General features: G+C 34.5%; 1 protein-coding gene and 2 long non-coding RNA genes across 5 annotated transcripts in view; 2 read left to right on the top strand and 1 right to left on the bottom strand.

The window, feature by feature from the left end:
* Positions 1-22575, top strand: part of Khc-73 (Kinesin heavy chain 73) — a 135283-nt gene that overhangs the window by 17346 nt on the left and 95362 nt on the right. The window lies entirely within an intron of this gene.
* On the bottom strand, positions 5819-22143 carry LOC148237440 (uncharacterized). The gene is made up of 2 exons (XR_015812602.1): positions 20131-22143; positions 5819-7530 (listed from the first exon to the last, which is right to left on the bottom strand). It is a non-coding gene; the product is annotated as an uncharacterized LOC148237440 (long non-coding RNA).
* On the top strand, positions 15944-21993 carry LOC148237441 (uncharacterized). Its single transcript, XR_015812601.1, has 2 exons — positions 15944-19382; positions 19820-21993. It is a non-coding gene; the product is annotated as an uncharacterized LOC148237441 (long non-coding RNA).

The raw sequence follows: 22575 nt of genomic DNA, 5'->3' as shown, positions 1-22575 counted from the left end.
TTTTTTTTTACCTCCGAAACAACCCTTCATCCACAACGACTCCCCTCAGCCGTAAAAAGCGTAGCTTTCGACAGCCTACCGCAATTTTGGTGCATTTTTGAAATAAGAATCTCGAACTTTCATATTGTTTTTTAGACGCTTCATTTCGGTACTTCGATTCATCGAAAAGTATTTTGTTTGATGAAAATCGATGTCGTTTTCCGTGACCGGCGCAATTCGAGTCGCCCTTCAAAACGTGGCCGGTCACCACGCCGGGGTTTAGTCATTTATGTCACGATAGAATTTTCCTTAGTTTTCCCAAAAATAAAACTAAAAAAACACGACGGATCGCAATCGGCGGTGCGCAAGGAAAAGTTTTGTTTTCGACGATTAGCGACTTAATGCCGGCGGAAGTGGGCGCGTTTTCCGATGTGTACCACTTTTTTATTATTATTTTTATGAAATCGATCCAATTTGTATACGTAACGTTGACTTAACGAGCAAACTAAAACAACGATTTCTTATTGATGAAATTGAATAAAAACTAAGTCTCGATGTATATATATATATATATAGAGAGACATAATTCCTGTTTGAGCTAAAACTTAAATCTTTCGTACTTTTCAAATGCAGCTTCCGCAGTATATGGAATGTTACGTAAATAAGCCAATCTTCTTTTTCACATTCTAAACATGTATTGTTAACAAACCCCAAAGAGCACCACGATTTAATGAATATATGATACGCTGAATCGATTATTTTTATAAGTGAGAGGTAAAAGTGAATATTGTGACCTAATTAATTTATGTTTCAATACAAAAGTGAAGCTTTTACCGATATATGACAACACTATCCAGGTGTCATGTGGCGAACGGAAATCGATTTGCGTAAAAGCAAAACAGAGAAGCAGCTGTTGCAAGAAAGCGGCGCTTCTCAATGATTGTATTATTATATTATCTTTCGAAGAACGTTGGAAATTTAGCCAGCACATTGCAGAGACTCATAGCAAATCCTTAAAAATGCTCGGTTTTATCTTGAGAAATGCGCGTTACTTTAGGAATACTTTAGTATTGCGCACTCTTTATGATACTCTAGTCCGCAGCATACTAGAAACTAGCTCCATCATTTGGATCCCAGGCGTAATGAGTCAATGTAATGAATTGAAGCTGGAAAAAGTACAACGTAAATTTATTCGATATTTATACTTGAAGGAATACGGGTATTATCCGTTCTTGTTTCCCAGTGCTTTTATTTTGGGAGCCCTGGGATACGTTTCTTTGTCGACTCGCAGAAGCGTTTATGTAATTAAACGCTTCTGGAAATTGCTCAAGGGCATCGTAGACAATCCTTCAGTGCTCGAGCAGCTTCAAATGTGGGCTCCTGAAGGTGGTTGTAGTTCTCGGTCGCGTCCACTATTCTTGCCTGTAAAGTCTAGAACTGGAGTTTTGGTTCAGTTCGTATGGGACAATGCACACCTGTTGAGGTGATTTGTGTCTGTTGTTTTGTCTTGTTTATATTTGTATGTATTATGATGTATTAGTACTTTTGACTATCGTGACGCATTAGGTTTGCCTGTCAGGTCACGATGGTTATAATTTTAATAAATAAATAAATAAATAAATAAATTATTTGTCTGACATTTAGAGAATATTTGCACCTAGTTATAGACAGCTTGAAGTGACATGCAATAAACATTACAACATGGATATCCAATGCTGTAAGACACATAAAAGGACGGAATAGCGTAGTCCGTAACGTCTCAGACTCGTAACTCTGTGGTTGCGGGCTCGAGCCCCGGCAGCGTCACTCGAATTTTTATTTATAAAAAAAATACGCTATTATTAAAAAACCGGCCCCAGCTGCAGTGACATCTATTGCTTAGATGTATAAATTATGTTACACATAATAATTTATAGTTATTCATATAGATGTCACCGATTCCCAGACTTTCAGGCTGGTGATTAATACTAATATTCATAATATCTGATTTACTTACTCATTTGGTACAGATTTACCCCGCTGTAACGCATTGATACCGTTGTAACCGTGGGGTTAGAACGGAAGACTTAATAAAAAATAAAAATATTTTTTTAGAAAAATCAAACAATGAAGCAATGTTTCACAATAGTGCTCATTGAAAAGCTCTGCTTTTTTGCAACACGGGAGATGTGGATAATAATTTTCATGAGCTTGAATTTCCAAATATTTAAATATTGATTAGAAAACGATAACATATTTGTGAAGTTATTAATAGAAATAGGTGCGATTTAACATAAAATTATTTTAATATATATGAGCATTTAAATCAACACTCTGCTCCATAAAATGATTTTTTTGTGCATTATAAATATATCTATGTTCATTTTTTTTTATTAGAAAATGCTTTAATTTAAAGTTTATTTAATTTAATCATGGTTAACTCTTTTTTTGTGCAATGCTGATAGGTAGATTGCTTTATTATAATATGGCTTATTTAGTAACGCATTCATAATACTAAACCTGCTTTTATTTGATTTTGTATTGATTAGTAAATTTAAGTACTACTAACGTATTTAAATCAATAGCATAATCCGCGCTTACGTGATAGGTCGCAATACAACGTGATCTACGCGTTTGCCACGTGACATGTAGCAAGTGCTTTCATATATTAGATACCCCCTTACACAACCTGATATTAACAAACGTTTCTCTTATAACGATTATATTATGATAAACATAACGAGCCTACTTGTTCAAGTAGTGTTCATACTTCATCCGTCTCGGATTCTTGTTCACCAGGCGCCGCCAATTTTCGCACGATCCCCGCGAGACCTTATCGCGAAACAAGATACATAATAAGAAAGACGAACTCTGAAGCTCATCCGAAACCACCCCTCGTCGTCACCCGGACCGTAGCAGGAACGTTGTCAAAGTTTCACCTGGAGTTTCCATGCGCCGCGCGCCTGACATAACTTATTATTGCGTTATTAATTTCGGTTAAGGCGCGCCATTTGCATGCCGGTCCCGTGACCCGCCCGGGATTAATACGTCTCCCTGCGTCGGCAATTAAGGCGTGTGTGCGGCCCTGGATAGCACGTGACCCGAAATCGCCCGCATAAATACGTCGCCCGTCCGCCCGCCCCGTCGATGCGGTTTCGCCGTTTTGCATTTTGCGGATCGTGCGGTTCTGCGCACCTTCATGTTATGTATGTTTTAGTGCCACATGGGATGGCAATAAAGCAAAGAGTTAGCATTAGAAAATAAAATGAGTTTTTATATCTAACTGGTACTAGTTTTATGTATATACAAAAAGTATTTAAATATACAGAAACTTGAATGATATGTATTTAACGTAGTCTCCGTTGCACTCTACAGCTTATAAAGTTTTCCACAGCTTACAATGTTTCTCTAGAATAGGGATTTTATATGTATTCTCAAGAGAGGTATAGATAACTCTAAGCGAATTATGAGTTGCCTCTAAACTATAAGACAACAAATTGTCAATGAATATAATATAGTGTGTTTTTTCAGGAAAATACTACTTTGGGATGTCACACGCAATTGTTATTCTTGATCGTCTTGCCAATGCGATCATTCGGGACGGAAACATACTATTTGATTATTGTACAGTGATTTAAAAGTCTGTTGGAATTGGCAGTGATGTACTTTTATATAATGCTGATCTGAGAATTTATAAATCAACCCTTTGGATTTGTATCAAGATGTTCCATAAGTCGTTAAAAGAGTTGAATAAAAATAAAACGTGTAATATTATTATTCAATTATATATTCTGCATATTTTTCTACAATTATGCTCCACATTTTAATATTTTTTTTATATTTGATTCGAAAAATAATGTATTTTTATATAAAATATTTTTTCCGCCTAAAAACTGTTGGAGCAATGTCTGAAGAATACGGTGGATGAGAAAGGAGTTCCCAATTTATTTTCTATCGTCTTTTTCGATACATGAGGGTGAGTGCTACCTTGGTGTAAAATTACCCTTCATTGATTTATAAGGGAAGGTATTTTTATTGTCAGAGTCGCTTTTAAACGAATTAGCTGAGCTTACAATGTCTCGTAATTGTCTTCTTATAATCCAATAATTCATAATGTATTATTGGATTATGAGCATATTCAACCAAATGCATAACATTATCCTATTGGGGTGTAATCCTATTCTCCGGGTTGAAATTTGGGGTTGATCCGTACAATCACTGCCGTTTACGTTGCTTACTGTTTATTTTCAGTAAAAATACGACTCAAAAATTTCTGTTCTAGAATCATTTATGATTCGGTGATTATTGCGCAATACGAAAATAAAAATAATGTTTATAGCATATCAACATCATTTTTATTTAAATATATCATGTTTTAAAACTATTTTATAATATTTTAAAATTTATGAATATAGACTTACATTTCATAATTAAATTAAAAGTAAAATATATTTGCTAATTAAACAATCATCTTTGTTTAGGATTTTCGCTGTGTGGAAGTTTGCACATATCCAGTCACCATTGAGATACGCTGCGCGAGTTTTTCCTCAGACAAAATGACACATTTACTATTTTTTTAAATTTCAGGCAGTCCTAACATCCTCACTAACAACCTCTATATGCAACTTACGTAGATATTCAATGTCAAAATACCTAGAACGAAATTTTTAGAATCATATTTGACACTATAAATTTAATGGCATCCCTGCCATTGCGTTAACCCTTTGAGTAGTGAGTTAATTTAAACACATTTGTTAATACGTTATTAAACATCTGGAAGTGAGTTAATTTTACGTATTTTTTCCTAATTATTTTTATTCTTATTTATTTATTATTATTTATATTGCATTTATTTTACTACTTTTTTGAATTAGTATGTTAATTTTAATTTATATTAACACTTTTATGATATTAAATTTCAATAATTTATTTTATTTTTATTTATTTTTCGGCATTTATGGAATTTTTTTATATCAATTCAGAGACTCTCAATATTTTTGATAAAGTTAATATAACATATCTTTTGTTATGTTCATTTACGTACTCTTAAATTTATTAGTTTTATTTTCTATAAAAATCATTTACATTAAAGCAAATTTAAAAAAATATTTTAGAATTGTAATGTTTTTTATTTATTACTTATTCAGTTATATATGTAAATATATAACTATCTGGAATACCTCAAAACAGTGAAAGATCGACCGCCGTACATGTACGGCGATACCGCTCAAAGGGTTAAAGATGTTTTTAACTGCTATTGTCGCATTATGATTAAAACTCATAAAGCATAATATAGCTAAACTGAGATTATTTTGTCTCCACTGCCATTGTCAATTTTGGTTCAAAATATCGAAACAAAAAATATTCAGTTACTAAAGAGCATCATTGATAACACTACTGTTAACAAACACAATTTTTTTTAAAAGTTATACATTTTTGTAAATGTAAGAAAAAAACGCAGACGATTGAAACAATCCGATATTTTGGCACCGATCGTATTTTATGTTCATGTTATTTATGTTTTCAAACCGTTTAATGGCTGTCTTATCAGAAAATAAAATACTTGTTCTTAGATTTGTATTAAGAATAAATTGAATTTACTGACTTCGTTTATATTTTATTGCTGGCTTACACACTTTCTTGATCTACTGACTTTTTATATTGCTTAGAATATGGAATGACGAATTGATTTGAATACGGAAATTATTCTTAATACTGGATCATTTGGTTTTAAGGTATCGATTATCAATTCATTGTTTAGTTTTATTTCTTAACCCAAGTCAAAGTAAAATATTCATCTACAAATCAACAAGGAAGTTAACGTTAAAAGGCGCATCGAATCATGAGCGAAATTCGTAACGGCGCCGTAACGCTTTCACTCCGACGATGGATGTCTTTTATTATTGAGAATGAGCAAAAAATATAACCGCGAATATAAATACCCGTTAATGCGAAAGGCGAAATGGGGCGAGCGCGAGTACCCGCAGGGGATGAAACGGGTTAAATATACCCGGAAAAGGGGGAAAATTCTCCGAAGCGGTGGGTGAGAGGAATTCCAGAGAAACCGAACTAATGAACGACTTTTTATTTTTATTTATTTATTAATGTACTTTTAACACGGAAAAGCGGGCGAGATAACCGAGGAAAACTTCCCCGAAGAACCCCTCGAACTCTGCGATGTTTTTGCATTATGCATATTTATGTAAACGAATGTGCGGCTTCACGGAAAATCCGCGACCTTCGCGAGAAACGCGTCACTTTGTTCAAAACGTCGCAAGCCATTAAGATTAACGGGTCGTACGAAACTGTCACACTCGCCAGACAAAATACAACTTGTCTAACTATATTCATGGAAGAAAGCTGTGCGTATGATATGGGCATGTTAGCGATGTGCTTAATGATTCGTTATAATTAGAAATATGTTTTTAATTGATTATTTGTAGTAGTTTTTTTTTAAGATCTCCATTGCTATCAGTTCTCGGTGGTCAGCTTCTGGCCATGTTCCACCAATTATTTTTCTTCTATCTTACATATTTTTTCAATTATTAAAAACATAATAACATTTATCATAATCGCGTGCGAAATCGATATAGAAACGGTTGATAAGCATTAAGAACCCAACGAAGCGGTCATTTTTTTATATTCTAAACATTTTTTTGCCTTTCATATAACATTAAATTTTAATGTTAAAAAACTTTGTTCCTCATTTTATCATCGCTCTCGATAGAAGATTGATTGATAACCTTTTTACCTAGACACGTACCTTAAAATGCCTTCGCAAAATTCAATTTGGATCCGAGATTCGGATCGCTCACAAAAGCAGTGGATCGGGTGACTGGACAAGGCAATCAAATGTTGTCAAATGCGATACCAATTGACACGAGAAAATTGCGTTCTATAATCTCGCGTGTGTTCGTTCCTCAATGACTAGGTCGATCCGCTCGGTTTCAGATTAGGGTTTCGGATATACATATGTGTGTGTGGGTATCTTGCGCGTTATTTGTATGAATTAAAGTTTTAACAACTTAAACCAAAGACGGCTGAAAGTATCTAACAAGGATTTCGTTTTAGAGAGCGAGCAGTTTAGTTAAGTTTCTTTCTGTTGCGTTGCTATCCGACAAAGTAATTTAAAACTGCTGTGCGCGTGAGCCGCTTTGAAGTTTATTGATGTGTATATTTATTATAGAACGTAGTAAAATAGGTGAGTAATTAATGTTGGACGTTAACGATTCAAATATGGATACGTTTTTGTGCGACACGAACCAATTATTTCCTCACGAATTGTTGCGAGCGGTGTATTTAATATCACGATGAAGTTAGTTAAAATATTGTACAATTAATATTACAAATCTAACCATTATGATTTTACAGTTTTCCGTAATGCGTCATGATGACCTTTATGTGTATACATATTATATATATGTAAGGATAGTTTTATTGAGCGCTGACGTTCTAGTCGCAACCGCAAGAATAAGGGTCGCAATCATGACTCTAAGGTGCGTAGCTGAAAATCCCCGATCGTCGACACCATCCTGTTTTGAAAATTTAAAAATAACTATTTTAATGCTTGCACTAAAATAGTTATTTTTGGAAGTTGTCCGAAGCGAAGTTTAACTGAAGTCGGCCGAGGTTGCCGACTTCCGTGCGCCGGCGGGTGCACGACGGCTGCTGTCATGTACAGCTGGCATATTTGCGCGCGATCGAAAAATGTGCCGAATAATCGCAATTTTTAAATCGTCATTATTAAAATTACACTACTGATAATTATAAAAGTTTGTGTGGGCACTCACCAATACAATATCAGTGAAAATTTTTCGGTCGTAAATATTCAATTTACGCAAAATCTTTGTCGGCTTTTGCAAAATGCCATAAGGCATAAAAATGATACTTCAGAATACGAGCACCACATCTGTGACTATCCTAGAATTTGTCGCCGTCGATTCTAAATAAAAATTCGTTATGGTGTGACATTTATATAAACCGATCTAGGAAAATACATAACGATATTCGAAACGTTTTTTTTTAATAAAATCAAGTACCACTAATTATTTAATTTTATATGAAAAAAATTGAATAACGATATCTGTTAGAAGAATATACTATCAAAAATATAATTAATCCCTTTTGGTGCCCTAAAATATTCAAAGATGTCAGTAAGAGTCTGTTGAAGTCCCCGATAAGCATGTGGTAATATAAATTGACCACGTGACCACGATGCAGCGCTCGACATGCGTGTTAACCATAGGACGCCTACGCGCATACTGAAATTGAACTGAGTTACTCGTTCTATCTCAGTTTGCGAAACACCATATCATTATCTCTCTCACTCTCGTCACTTAACACGCTAAAGAGCGAAAGGGGAAGTATCTCACCACTCGCGTTCGAAAGAGTAGCTCTGACTTCAGTCCCTTTGACTCGGAAAATAATGCCGACAATGTTCGGTAGCGCTCGAAGTCGACTGAATTATCCCCACTTTACCTCCCGTTCTCGTAACTTCGGACAACTTTCGAGAGATTTTAGACCGAACTCGACCGAAATAATCCACTATATTCTCCGACCTTGGCCAACCTTGGCCAACTTCCAGAGAGTGTAGTGCAGGCATAAGAGTACTTATTGTATTTTTCTAAATGCATGCGTATTCAATTTATAAGTTTAATGTGTCAAATTGTAACAGCATAATGAGTTATTTCTCACACATGGGAAATTACGTAAAAAAGTATTCCTTTATTTATTTATTTAATAACTTATAAATCAGAGAGGGAAAAAAACACGTAACTGTCATTTTCCTGAAAATAATTTAAATTATCTCTTACGTGTCTTGAGTTATTAAATAGTAAGATTATAACAATTATTTTAATCGAGTGGTTCGACTGTGGATAATTTGATACACAAAACTTGCAAATTATAAGCTTTTAGGAACAATATTGCGTTAATTTAACAGTTAAACTTCAAAGCGATCGTATAAACTGAATAGTTCAAGGGTTTCCCAAGTATAATATCAAGGCTTCATGTACAATAGATAATTTCTAGTTAAGGTTTGCTATTACTCGTCCTTGATTAATTAATAATCTGTTTCGAATTAGTATATTTTTAATAATTTGCTTTATCTGAACTGTGCAATATAAAGCACTCGCTACACGTTGCGTAATCATGTTTGTATATAAACCTCACTGGATTTACCCGGTTTTGCTACTGATTTTTTTTGCAACATTCAAGAGTCGTTTTGCCCCGATACCCGCCAGAAGTAATGTCGCCCAGGGACACTTTTATCCTTTAAAAAGTAGATCGACTCCTGTGGGAGCTCGGATCGTTATTCGAACCTATCGTCAGGATTCGAATCGAAGCCGTACTATATGGGCGGTTAAGCGTTGGAAATCCGCAGATCAATTACTGTTAGTTATTTTATTTTTCTATCCGCGTACGCACTCATTGTAATAATTTCATCGATGACCCTTTTCCGCTGCGGAAAACCCTATAAACGAGGTCCGGCCTTTTTTGCGAATCCAAAAGAGATCCCATGCGGCAGTTTATTTTTATAACGCTCGTTTGAAATAATATTCCGCGCTCGTTTTTCATTCGGAAAATTTATATTATATATTTCGATTGTGTGGCAGAACGTCGCTAAAGGAATTAGCGACACAATGGGTCCCGTATTTTTCATTTTGTTCATGTGTGCGCGTTATTTATAACCTATTTTCGGTCACGTGATATAATATATCGAACCCCTAACCGGGAAGAAAGCGCAAATTTACGCTCGTTCGTTTTTTATCGTATCATTAAATTGTATTATGTTAAAATGCACGTATGTCGAGTATAAATTTTTCGCATCGCTGGAACTCGATATTCATTTCCAATATCAATCGCGCTGAAAATTTCAGATGGCAGCGTATTGTCGCAAATCCCTGGAGATATCTTGTGTCTGTCCGTATTATATACGCTAACGTGTAACGTGCGGCGTAATGAAAAAAAGGTTCAATTTTATGCCAAGCAACCTTCCAAAGTGTATGTTAACGTGTCAGATATATGATTGATCTCTTGTGTTTATTAAAGTTTATTATTAATATTTTTATATATTTTTTCCACTACACACGTCTGTTGTGTATATTGTCAAAATATTTATATCAAAAACTAAAAGTTTTACGGGCGTATGTATTTTCGAAATTGAGTTTAAAACAGATAGCACGCTTGAGAGTTGAATGAAATGAAATGAAAATTCGCGCACACGAAATTCGCATATGTTGCTCAAAGCGTTTGTTACATCTCTGGCTATTTTTTTATGATTTGATTACGTTTTTATAATAAAATAAGAGTAAACTGCTGTACACTACGTGTAAAATAATAAGTTAATTTCATAATGGAGATTGCGTCATATTATATAAACAATGGAAAATGCTTCGTTTCTGTTGTTCGTTTATTTTATTTACTAGGAAATCCTAGTCGTATAAATCTAATTTAGAATCATTGCTGATATTACAGATATTTACAAAACATTTTCTTTAAATAATCATAATCTTAATTAAAAACCATTGTTATCACACAATTGATATTTATTTTTTAATTTTAGTCCGTAGTATTCATGCGACTCTCGTGCATGAATAAGGTCGGAATAGCGTAGTCCGTAAAGTCTAGACTAGTAAGCCAGCGGCCGCGAGCTCTAACCTCAGCAGCAGACTCAAATTTTTATTTATAAAAATGCGCTAATATTGAAAACCGACCCTAGCTGCAAAGTGACATCTATTGATTGTAAATTATAATACACATAATTCACTGATACCTCGAAACCAGCCTCTTTATTATTTTATAATACAGATTTATTTATTTATTAAAATTATAACCATCGTGACCTGTCAGGCAAACCCAATGCGTCACGATAGTCAAAAGTACAAATACATCATAATACATACAAATATAAACAAGACAAAACAACAGACACAAATCACCTCAACATTTGTGCATTGTCCCATACGAACTGAACCAAAACTCCATATGTGCAAGAGAAAATGTCAATATTTCTATGGACAGAATTGAGCAGATAAATAGCCTTGGCCAGGGAAGAGTTGGCAAGTGCTCCAGTTCTAGTCTTAACAGGCAAGAATAGTGGACGCGACCGAGAACTATAACCACCTTCAGGAGCCCACATTTGAAGCTGCTCGAGCACTGAAGGATTGTCTACGATGCCCTTGAGCGATTTCCAGAAGTGTTTAATTACATAAACACTTCTGCGAGTCGACAAAGAAACGTATCCCAGGGCTCCCAAAATAAAAGCACTGGGAAACAAGAACGGATAATACCCGTATTCCTTCAAGTATAAATATCGAAGAAATTTACGTTGTACTTTTTCCAGCTTCAATTCATTACATTGATTCATTACGCCTGGGATCCAAATGATGGAGCTAGTTTCTAGTATGCTGCGGACTAGAGTATCATAAAGAGTGCGCAATACTAAAGTATTCCTGAAGTAACGCGCATTTCTCAATATAAAACCGAGCATTTTTAAGGATTTGCTACGAGTCTCTGCAATGTGCTGGCTAAATTTCCAACGTTCTTCGAAAGTCATTCCTAAATCCTTAGTTGAAGAAAACCTTTCCAGAAAATATCCGCCTAGATGGTATGAATATTTTGCCGGCGTTAACGACCTTGAAAATGAAATTGTGTGACATTTCTTTACACTGAAAGGCAATTGGTTATAGCAAGCCCATTTCCATATATAGTCGAGATCCTCCTGTAGGTCGAGGGAATCAGAAATCGAATGCATTTTCTTGTAAATTTTCAAGTCATCTGCATATAATAAAAAATCTGAATACTCTATTGCTGTTTCTATGTCATTAATGAACAATAAAAACAACAATGGACCCAAATTGGATCCTTGAGGTACTTCAGTAGGGGTCGTATATCGTTCTGAAATACTTGACGAATTGATATCTATTGGTCAAGTAATTTGAGAATAGATTTATGAGATCTTCAGAAAACCCGAAATTAGATAACTTTTTTACAAGTAAAGCATGGTTAACTTTGTCAAATGCTTTTTCAAAATCTGTGTATATGATGTTAGATGTTTTATGTATAGATGTTTTCTGACTCTTAAAGATGTATAATGGCGTAATGTAGATTTAAAATCAGTATAATTGGCAACGTTGCTCATCCGTTTACCGTGTCTTTTAATCGTCATCTTTATAACGGTATAGTTAATTTGTATGAAAATAATGCACCGTTATTGAACGTTTACGCTGACGAATAAAACTTTATTAAACAGAATACAAATCAATTAGTTTTACAACTCTTTTAGCGAGTTTTTTACAACAATTTTATCGCTACGATTATAGTGGTGTCGACACTAATAAAAAAATAGTTGCTTTAAAAAGTTAAATTCGACGGTATAAATGGGCTTCGTTCAACCCACAAGTGTCTGGTTCCGATATTGCCGAACCTATTTCAGTCTTTTAAATGTCATGAATAGTGTAGCGTTTTTCATTGCACCATTTTATCGTAGCTTTAGCCTTCACAATAACTAGACTTAAATCCATACATCCAAATATATATTTATAAATAAATTTTAGAGAGCCACTCTCAACTCTTTGATTTTTTTTGTATATACTCGGGAAGTACTTAAGCAGCTTAATTTCATGACATGTCTGTTATAAGAATATTTGTAATTATCAGAATATAAAAAATATTAATAAACTGTATTTATTATTATAAAATTATATAGGTAATTGCCGTTAGAAGGTTTATAAGAGTCGTTTCTATCGCGACGGTTTGCTTCGTTTGATGTGAGTTCACTTGAACTCTTGTTTATTCCAAGTTGGAAGCGAAGTGGTGGTTCTGAAAGTTGCTTAAGCAAGTATATTCCTTGTTCCTGGTGGAAGTGATTTCATTACCGCCATGTTCGGCTTTTTGTATCACAAAGAATTAAGGGAAGTGCAACGTCACTTTCAGTTCTTGATCATCTGACCAGTAATAATGATTCGGGGTGGAACCAGACTATTTGTTATTGCCTAAAAAATAATAAATAAATTTAAGATGGTGGAGCTGCAACGCATTCCATAGCATTATGTATTCTGCAAGTGTATTTATGATTATTTCCTCGAATAAGTTACCCGAAACACGCTTCGTTTGCCGATTAGGGCGCGTTCATGTGGGACGAAGTTTTTCGATTGTTGTCCCAAATTTAATTGCCCTTCTGCGTCAGCTCAAAAGACACCCCGCCGTAACGTTAATTAATTCGGGACCTTCGCGCCCATTCGATCTGACCCCTGAAATATTTAATTTTCCTACCCCAGGGACACACAAGTTCGAAGTTCGGAGTCGAACTCGTCCGCGAATAGAAACAACAAAGCGGAACTAGGTCACGGCTGTGCGTGGCGGTTTTTTTTATTATATTATATTATATTTTATTTTCACGGCGAAACCCCTCGAAGCATGTAAATTACCGTGATCGATAACTTCGAGGCCTAGTGTACTGTTTTTTCGTCATTATTTATTGTTTGTACATTATCTGCCAGCGCTGTTTCCTATTGTCGAAAGGCGATCGTTTATTGATATTATATTGAATGTATAAAATATGAGCACAAAAATGGCACTGACGTAATAAAATATGTTTTACGTTAAATTTATATGGAGAGAAAGTTTTAATAAGCGTGTATCATAGACACCATATATTATAAAGCGTTTCGCCCACGGAGAATTTATATGTATGTTAAACTAGTTTCAACAATTTCCATTTAACAACTCTACGTCTAATTTTTGCAAGTTTAATTATATTGCAACTCAATTTGTTACGGTCGTGTGCGCTGCGACATATCTGATAACAAAAAAACTGCTGATGTGATCTAATTGGGGTTCGAAAGCAGATCGTACAAGTTTAGGTACTAATCATGATTAGTGGAGCTATGATGAATTTAAAAAAAGTAAATAAAATTACATTTGAAAGTTTGTTATCAATTAAACTGGTGTACTCAAAGTAAAAGTGTCTGCTAAGCATTAAAAACTTTTTTAACTGACGCCTAGTTTAATTTCTTCCTCTCTTGTCTCAGCAAGATTTTATCTGAATAATTCTTGGGTAAATAAGTCGTTTCATATTTACTTGCAATTTAACGACGATCGTTTGATACGATATATAATTTGTATATTGTATACAAGATCACATTTACTACTTCAATCGCACGTGTCAGATAAACTGTTACATGTGTCGAATCAAAGCTATGTTATTTTTAATTAGTGTTTGTATGTTTTTATGATCGAAAAAGAATTGAGGATCGGATACAATAATATACAAAACACAATATCGTTCTATTTTGGAAACTCGGAGCGAAATTTTGTTTTAGATAATACAAGAAGGGTAAATTTAGATTCTAAGAGAGTCGGAAATGTAGTTTTCCGAGAATGTAATGTATTCTCAAGATGTTACTGGAATAAGGACGATGGGTGTATTATTCTCGTCTCTTGGTGTATTGAATGAAATTATGCTATATCATATAAATATATGTTATGATTCATTTTGCTTAAAACATTTTCAATTAAATCAAATTCCTCGAAGACGTTAATTTCGCGTAACGGCGCTTCAAAACCGCCAATGGCGATACAATCGACACTACCGAAGACGATTACTCGTAATTTATCGCTCGTTAAAGGCCGTTGCGTCGGCGACGCTTCGCATCCCCGTCTCGACTCGACCGTAAATTAGCTCAATCGCGACACTTCCGAGATCGCTCGTCTCCGGGGTAGTATCTATCTGGACCCGGTTCCGACCCGGCGGCCTCGTAACGCTTTTTGGCGTTCAAACCCGCGCCCCACGTCACGTCTGCGGGCGATTCTTGCTCTTGGTTGCCAAGTCTGGTCTCTCGCAGGTCGCTGACACGCGTGCGACCCTCGACAGACTCGGAAAATCGATACAGAGTTTCCCGGTTGCGTGGAAACACGTCGTACGTGTGAGGCGGCAGTGCAGCCTGCATTTTTCATTATTAGCGATAGATCACCGGTTCGTGATCGGAAAACTTTTCTGGAGGGGAATCATAAAAGTACCGACCCGCGCCTTCCAAATGTTCCTGTCGATTGATTTTGTGATATTCAACGGGCTTGACTTATTTTAAAATAGATTAATTATTTACAAATAGAACATTTACATTTTCGACCCATAAAGACTCAATCGATCGCAAAAATTTACCGGTATTTAGCCCTCTCCGATCTGCCCCTCTGAACTATTGTACAATTGCAGCAATTGACGATATCTTATTAAAATCGTGATAAGCAAATCGTGGTTCAACAAATATTTATAATCATTTTTTATTGGCTCATAACACGCAAGACTGTGTTTGTGCAATAAGCAAAATGTATATTCAGGTTTAATAAATAAATAATAAATAACAACACTTAGAAGGCAAAAAAACTATCGTCAAAGTTCACTTGATCACAAAATTTGTCCATATAATTGCTATTTTACTTCTTAAAAATGTTGACTCATTTTAAAAAAAATTAATATAAATAATTGAGATTTGTTTGGTGAAAAAATTTGTTTAACAAAAATAAAGAATGAGCCTGTTTGATTCTACTTTAGATGACATGTTTTTACTAAAAGGTTATTTAATAATGATATGTAATTATGTATCTGCAATACTTAATTGTATGCCATACATTTTATCATTAATCAAAATTTCTCGAGGATTCTCGAGAAATTTTAGAAGTGAAGTCGAGAATTCTCATTTCAAGAGAATTCAGAATGCTTAATAACGACCAACATATTTATATCAGACATGTCCATTCGGAATACATTTCCGTCAGAAGCTTTTTTTAAGCACTTTCCCAGAACTCGCACCAAGCATAGTAACGTCGAGCAGTCCAATAAAGCAGCCGCTTCCCTCTTCACGCAACCTTGATCCGAGTCCGAAATCCAGAGTACACATATTGTACGGGGTTTAAAACTTTGCTTCTATATAAAAATAAGCGCTTTACCCATAGATCGTTTTTATAGTACAACCACAAAAACGCCGTGTTATACAAATCCATGTTATACAAAGTTTGCAATTCATACAAAATTATGGTTTGCGTTCCAAGAAAAAATCTAAATTAGTTCATCCTTTATTTCTTAAATAAACAATAAAAAATATACATTTTCATATTTATCGATTTTTTTAAATATGAAACATATAATATATCATTCATTCATCATCGCTATCACTTAAAATTCTATATGTTTGAATCTTTTTCGAGATCGGTTGTAAGTTTTCATCATTAGAGGACTTTTAGATTTAACCTTTAAAAAATCTGTATTAAGCGATTGTCTACTTTTAGCATATTTTTACGTATTTTGTTATAAGGGGCCAAAATCTGCTGTAATCCCCTCTTGATCTTCAAACTTCTCTCCGTCATAGGATCAGTTTCTATAAAAAAATGATCTAATTTATCAGCCAATTCCAAGCCGTCATTTATTGTTTTTAATGTGAAACATTTAGCTACTTCGCTGCAACTGCTTTCTCAGTCATTAACTATGGTAGTTTCATCTAACATTTATTTTTCTAATCATCTAATTCTTTTTTGTTCAACGTACGATCTTCCAATATTTCTCCGATATCTTGAATATCCATATCACGAAATCCTTCTCCACTAATACCATGACAAATGTTAAATATTCTTTGGTATTCATCTTCTATTTGTGGTACAACATTTTCTCCAGGGACTACTTCTGGCCACAGTTTTTTTTAGCAAGAATTTAAAGTCGATTGATTTATTTCTTTAATGGATGCAGAAACCATAGCGATACAATTTCGAATAGAAATTTTTTTCCAAGCTTGTGTAACTGTTCAATTCTCATCTAGTCGTAGAGCGATCCATATGGGTATGAATCGAACATGTTAATTAATTTTTAATTGTTGTTTTTTTTCTGAAACCGTGTTATATCAAAACAGTGTAATATAAAACCGTGTTATACAAGGCTTTGGTGTATTTTAATGCAAATCAATTCAAGTGTTACCTAATTCCGGCACAGATTTTTTTACTATTATTTATTTTCGATAAAGAATTTATATTTATAGCATAGCATCCGCGTTAAAAATCACAGTTTAACCTTCACTCGGTATCCACAGTTTAACTGTAACGAATTAATTCCGAATTCGCATTGTTATCATAATAGCGATTCCTAATGATAACGACACAAACCGTAGTTCATTAGAAACTTTTAAAAAGAGAAACGCTCAGCAGTGAAAATGCCGAAATAATAATAAAAAAACAACGCTAAATCGTGCATTTTCCCGGTACATCGTTTGCGTTTTTACGCCGTTAATTCCGATTGCGGCATTTTCCGCTACGATTTCGACCTTGCCTCGCGCAGAACCTAATTACATACTTTAAAAAGCAACCAACGAACGATTACAATTCCGCTTGAATTTATATACCATTTACGAAACGCTGCATTCTTGCAGCATAAACCACCTATCAGAGGATATATTTAATTTTTATTCTTATCTTCGAGTTTTTCGTCGAAATGTGTGAAAGAAATTTTATGCTTAGATACTGTTATATAAGACATGGATGGGCGGTCTGTTCCTATCAACCAGTAATTCGATGTGATCATGTGATAAAATATAAGATGTATTAATTTTTAATCATTTTTATTATTTCCCCGTTGCTTTATCTTAAACATCGCTACATAATTTTCATCGCTTGGTATTTTATTCAGTTCTTCTTCTCCAGTTATTTTAACAGGCGTTTTAACTATAAAACGCAATTTTCTCTTTAATACCAGAATTTCAAAGCACACTTTAAATGCATTTACATTAAGTCCTCTATCTCTTTGTAAAATCTTAAAGGCTAAAGGGCAGGCATGTTAAACTCGATTTGTACCATAGGCCACATAAGCTACTTTACCTAAGGCAGAGGTACGCATATTTCCAATATTTAAAAATAAACTAAAAAGTCGTATTATATAATAAATAGGGTAGATATATCTATTCACTTTATATATCTTCCAGAAATGAAGCAAATTGGCGATGATAAAGTCCGCGTGCTAGAGTATCATTTACAATTTAAGTGACTATCTTTAGAACATGTTCGACATCTGCAACTTTTGAACATAATACTTACTGGTAAATAATGCATGTTTCTTTTAGTTTTTCAACAACTCTCTTAGTACTACCCGTCACAGCTGGTGCACAATCAGTTGCATTACAAGCAAATATTTTCACTGATAAATTATATTTATTAAGAACATTCATGAGTGCATAAAAAATATCAGCTCCAGTGGTTGTATAGTGCATAGAAAAAAATAATAGCTCTTCGTTACTTTTATTAAGTCATTCTAGTAAAAGATTTTGCAAATATTTAATCAATATCTGGTAATATAATTTCTCTTTGATTGCTCGTTGAAATTTCGAGCTTAGCTCAAAATTAATATTTTCCAATTGTTTTAACAAAACAATTAAGGCCCTTTTGGCTGTCAATAATAATCGCGAGACAATTGTCAATAACAGCTGTTGCTACTTTACAAAAACAATATAAAAAACCTTTTTGGATTATCGAAAAAGAAAAATAGCCATAAATCGTTTGACATTCTACCGATCAGATCCTGTTCTTAGAGCACCATAGCAAAAATAAAACCGCCGGCCGGTTAGAGTAATAGAAAATCGCAAAAAATTGTAGGTCATTCAAATACTTTAAAATATATTTAATTGTTTTAACGATATGTTTTGCATTACGATGGATTTTTTTTACGTTTCTAAGTATACAATATATAATTTAAAAATAACACAGAATTAGTAATCTGTAATGCCTGAACTACACTCTCTGAAAGTTGATTAAGGTTGGCCAAGTACGGAGAATATAATGGGTTACTTCAGTTCTGTCCGCTCTAAAATCTCTCGGAAGTTGTCCGAGGTTACCGAGAACGGGAGGTAAAGTGGGGGTAATTCAGTAGACTTGGCCAGCTTCGAGCGCTTCCGAACATTGTCGGCAAAAGGACCGAAGTCGGAGCTGCTCTTTCGAGCGCGAGCAGTGAGATACTTCCCCTTTCGCTCTTTAGCGTGTTAAGTGACGAGAGGGAGAGAGAGATAATGATATGGTGTTTCGTAAACTGACATAGAACGAGTAACTCGGTTCAATTTCACTATGCGCGTAGGCGTCCTATGGTAAACACGCATGTCGAGCGCTGCATCGTGGTCACGTGGTCAAGTTATAATACCACATGCTTATCGGGGACTTCGACAGACTCTTACTGACATCTTTGAATATTTTAGGGCACCAAAAGGGATTAATTATATTTTTTATGGTATATTCTTCTAACAGATATCGTTATTATATTTTTTTTCATATAAAATTAAATAATTAGTGGATTCGAATATCCTTATGTATTTTCCTAGATCGGTTTATATAAATGTCACACCATAACGAATTCTTATTTAGAATCGATGGCGACAAATTGTAGGATAGTCACAGATGTGGTGTTCGTATTCTGCGCGATTTTTGCTTTGATATCAAATAATCGTATTTTTGTATTAAATAATTTTTCATAATTTCTCTAAAAAAGTGAAAAATTTTATGATTTTTTTTAAACCAAACCACACAAATGCAATCTGTTTAAATTTCAACGTAATGGTCATAAAAATTAAAAAGTGGGCGAGCACTAAACTTCCCTCAGGCTGATCAAGGTATATAAACGAATACACTGCGCTCAAACTTTCGATCGAGTCTCGCTCCAAACAACATCATTAAGAACTTAACAGAATTCGGATAAACTCCGCTTCTCTCTTCACGTCGAAATTGATCTAGAGACTATTGGTAATCATAGTTATATAACTTTAATGTAACTCAAAATTAACATACCATAACGAATTATTATTTAGATCGACAGCGACAAATTCTAGGATAGTCACAGATGTGATGTTCGTATTCTGAAGTATCATTTTATGCTTTATGGCATTTTGCAAAAGCCGACGAAGATTTTGCGTAAATTGAATATTTACGACTGAAAAGTTTTCACTGATATTGTATTGGCAAGACACAAACTTAATAAAATGACAATTTAAAAATTGCGATTATTTGATACATTTTTCGATCGAGTGCAAATATGCCAGCTGTACGTGACAGAAGCCGCCGTCCGGACGTCATTCACGACCGCCGTCCGGAATGAAATTTGTGGCAGTGTGGTAGGTCTCGGCCTACTTCAGTTTTAACTTCGGTTCGGACAACTTTCAGAGTGTGTAGTGCAGACATAACAAATATATGTATAGTATTAAATTCGGTTGTATTGTGGGATAAACGGATTGAATAGCTCTATTGTTGTGTTTATTTTTCTACACGTCCTTGGACTATTTTTGCATTTTTACGACCATTACGACAAGATAATCTCCCGCAGAAACGCGATAATCCGAATCGTATTTTTTTATACCGTCATATTTCGGTGCGAAACTTTCTCACAATAATACTCGCAGTAAAAAAGGACGTTATAAACACAAGATAAGATTTTTACGGAAGTTTCAGCCCGCGATGAAAAAACCCCCGAAAACATCCGCGATAAAGGAGACGGCGGGACCGGCACGTCCTCGGGAGACTTTCCTCTGTGCTCCGGGAAATTATTCGAATTTCCCGAGAAAACTCTCGGCGCATAAAAAAAGATGAAGACCCTTTCCAGTATTATTATACGTACGTGCCGAGGGTGTCCGATTTTCCGAATTAAATCTAATATGTGCGACGATGAAGTGTTAAAGCAAACGTTTGCGTTATGGACATGAAAAGAAAAAAAAGTGAGGCTAAATGGAGCAGATCGAACGAAAGTAAAATCGTAATTGCCGGTGTACGTAAACGCTACCGCAACATCCCACAATCGAGGTGAACGTAACGGCGTTATGGTAACTTGAGCGCGTAATTTTTTTACGTTATTGTTGTTATTGTCAGCTGACAGTTGTAACGATTTGCCGACAACGCTATATGATTAATTAGCGCCATCGTTATAATAAATTAAATATGGTAATTAATATCGTTGTAGATGATGTGGATTAATAGTTTTTCGTAGCAATTATTATTCATCACGTGTGTAATATTAATTGCGATTAGCCCCAGTAGTTAATATAACATATAATTATTTCACCAGATTGATTGATAAACCAATTACGATTGATAAAAATCGTAACTATTCGATAAACTCAAATTGACTTAAATCCTAGCAAAGAGATTTACTCCTTGTTGTTGAAGAGGATTCAGAGGAGTTTACTTAAGATTTTTTAAGTGGGAGTACGGACCGTATCCGTATTTGTATCCTAGTGCCTTTTTGGGATAAATTTAATTTCGTTGTCGACATAGCGTATATTCAATGAAACATTTTTTTAAATTGTTGAGGGGTGGAGTTTACAATTCGTTGATCTGCGGACTATAGAGTGCCATAGAGAGTCGCGATTGTGTCCCTTATTCCTAACCATTGCAGGCAGGACGTCATCGTTCGAGAACGCGTCTCTTACACAAGACAGGAATGTCACAGGTGGGGACATTTGCCCCTCCTTAAATTCGCGCAGAAAAATACATGTCATTTAATTAAATACTATGAATCTAAAATTAATATTAAAAAACTTAAAATGACTCTGATTTTGAACCAGAAATTCTTGGGCTATCCATAAAAACACTATTGAATCTATCCCGAAATCTATTCATTTCAATAAAATAATATCGGAATACATTTTCACCGGTAGATATATATTTTTACCAATGAAAATATAATTAATCTGGCAGATGCTAGTAAAATTATATGATTTCAACTTTTTCATATGTAGAGTACGCTCGGGATAAGGATTCCAGTTTGTTGTTCTGTGCGTGAACTGTGTGGCTCAAAACAATTTCGCTCAGAATATTTAATTTTTTTATTTAAAAAAAAATATATATGTTTATTTAACATATATACATCTGAGCTAAGTTGGAAATTTCAACGGACAATTAAAAATATATTATATAATCGAAGAAACCAGACATTGATGTCATTAATTAAATATTTGCAAAATTCAAAATCTTTCACTAGTCAAAAAAATAATGAAGTCTTTAGCTATTCTTCAAAAGCAAAAAGATATAAAATGGGGAAAGAAATTATTCGCAGATTGTTTAATGGCTCGACGACTCTATTAAATCATTATAATCCATTGAATAAATTAATAAATTATCATTGGCGCAACGATAAGAATAATTTAACTTTTTAACTTTTTTAAGCCTTACAAAGAATAGTGTAAAAAACCGACAACGTACGGATTAATTGAAAAATATTTTAATCCACGGGTATGAGAACGAATAACTTAGTGTATATTTGAAGCCTTGATATCAATTAACCCAGATATGTCCAAGAAATTTTGTTCTCTTAAAATTTCATTTATAAATAAAAAACAGTGGCACGAATTTAGTGACCTACCCATGGGACAGTGGGCATATCTGGGTTAAACCAATATCAACACAAAATTATTTAAAATAAATCACTAGAGAATATCGAACTTCTGTGCCACACTGCACTTTAATGACGAATACCAGCGTTGACAAATCAGCGACTGTCCTTAAAAGAGAAAGCGAGACAACGAAGTACACTCTACATCGCTTCTCCCTCTCATATACATGTACACGCACACAATAACAAACCGGCATCCTTATCCCGAGCGTACT

Source organism: Plectrocnemia conspersa, unplaced genomic scaffold (genome assembly GCF_051122295.1).
Source record: "Plectrocnemia conspersa isolate PC_06_02 unplaced genomic scaffold, ASM5112229v1 ptg000002l, whole genome shotgun sequence".
Taxonomy (NCBI): domain Eukaryota; kingdom Metazoa; phylum Arthropoda; class Insecta; order Trichoptera; family Polycentropodidae; genus Plectrocnemia; species Plectrocnemia conspersa.
The sequence above is the reverse complement of the archived record's forward strand: the minus strand, read 5'-3'. Positions and strand labels throughout refer to the sequence as shown.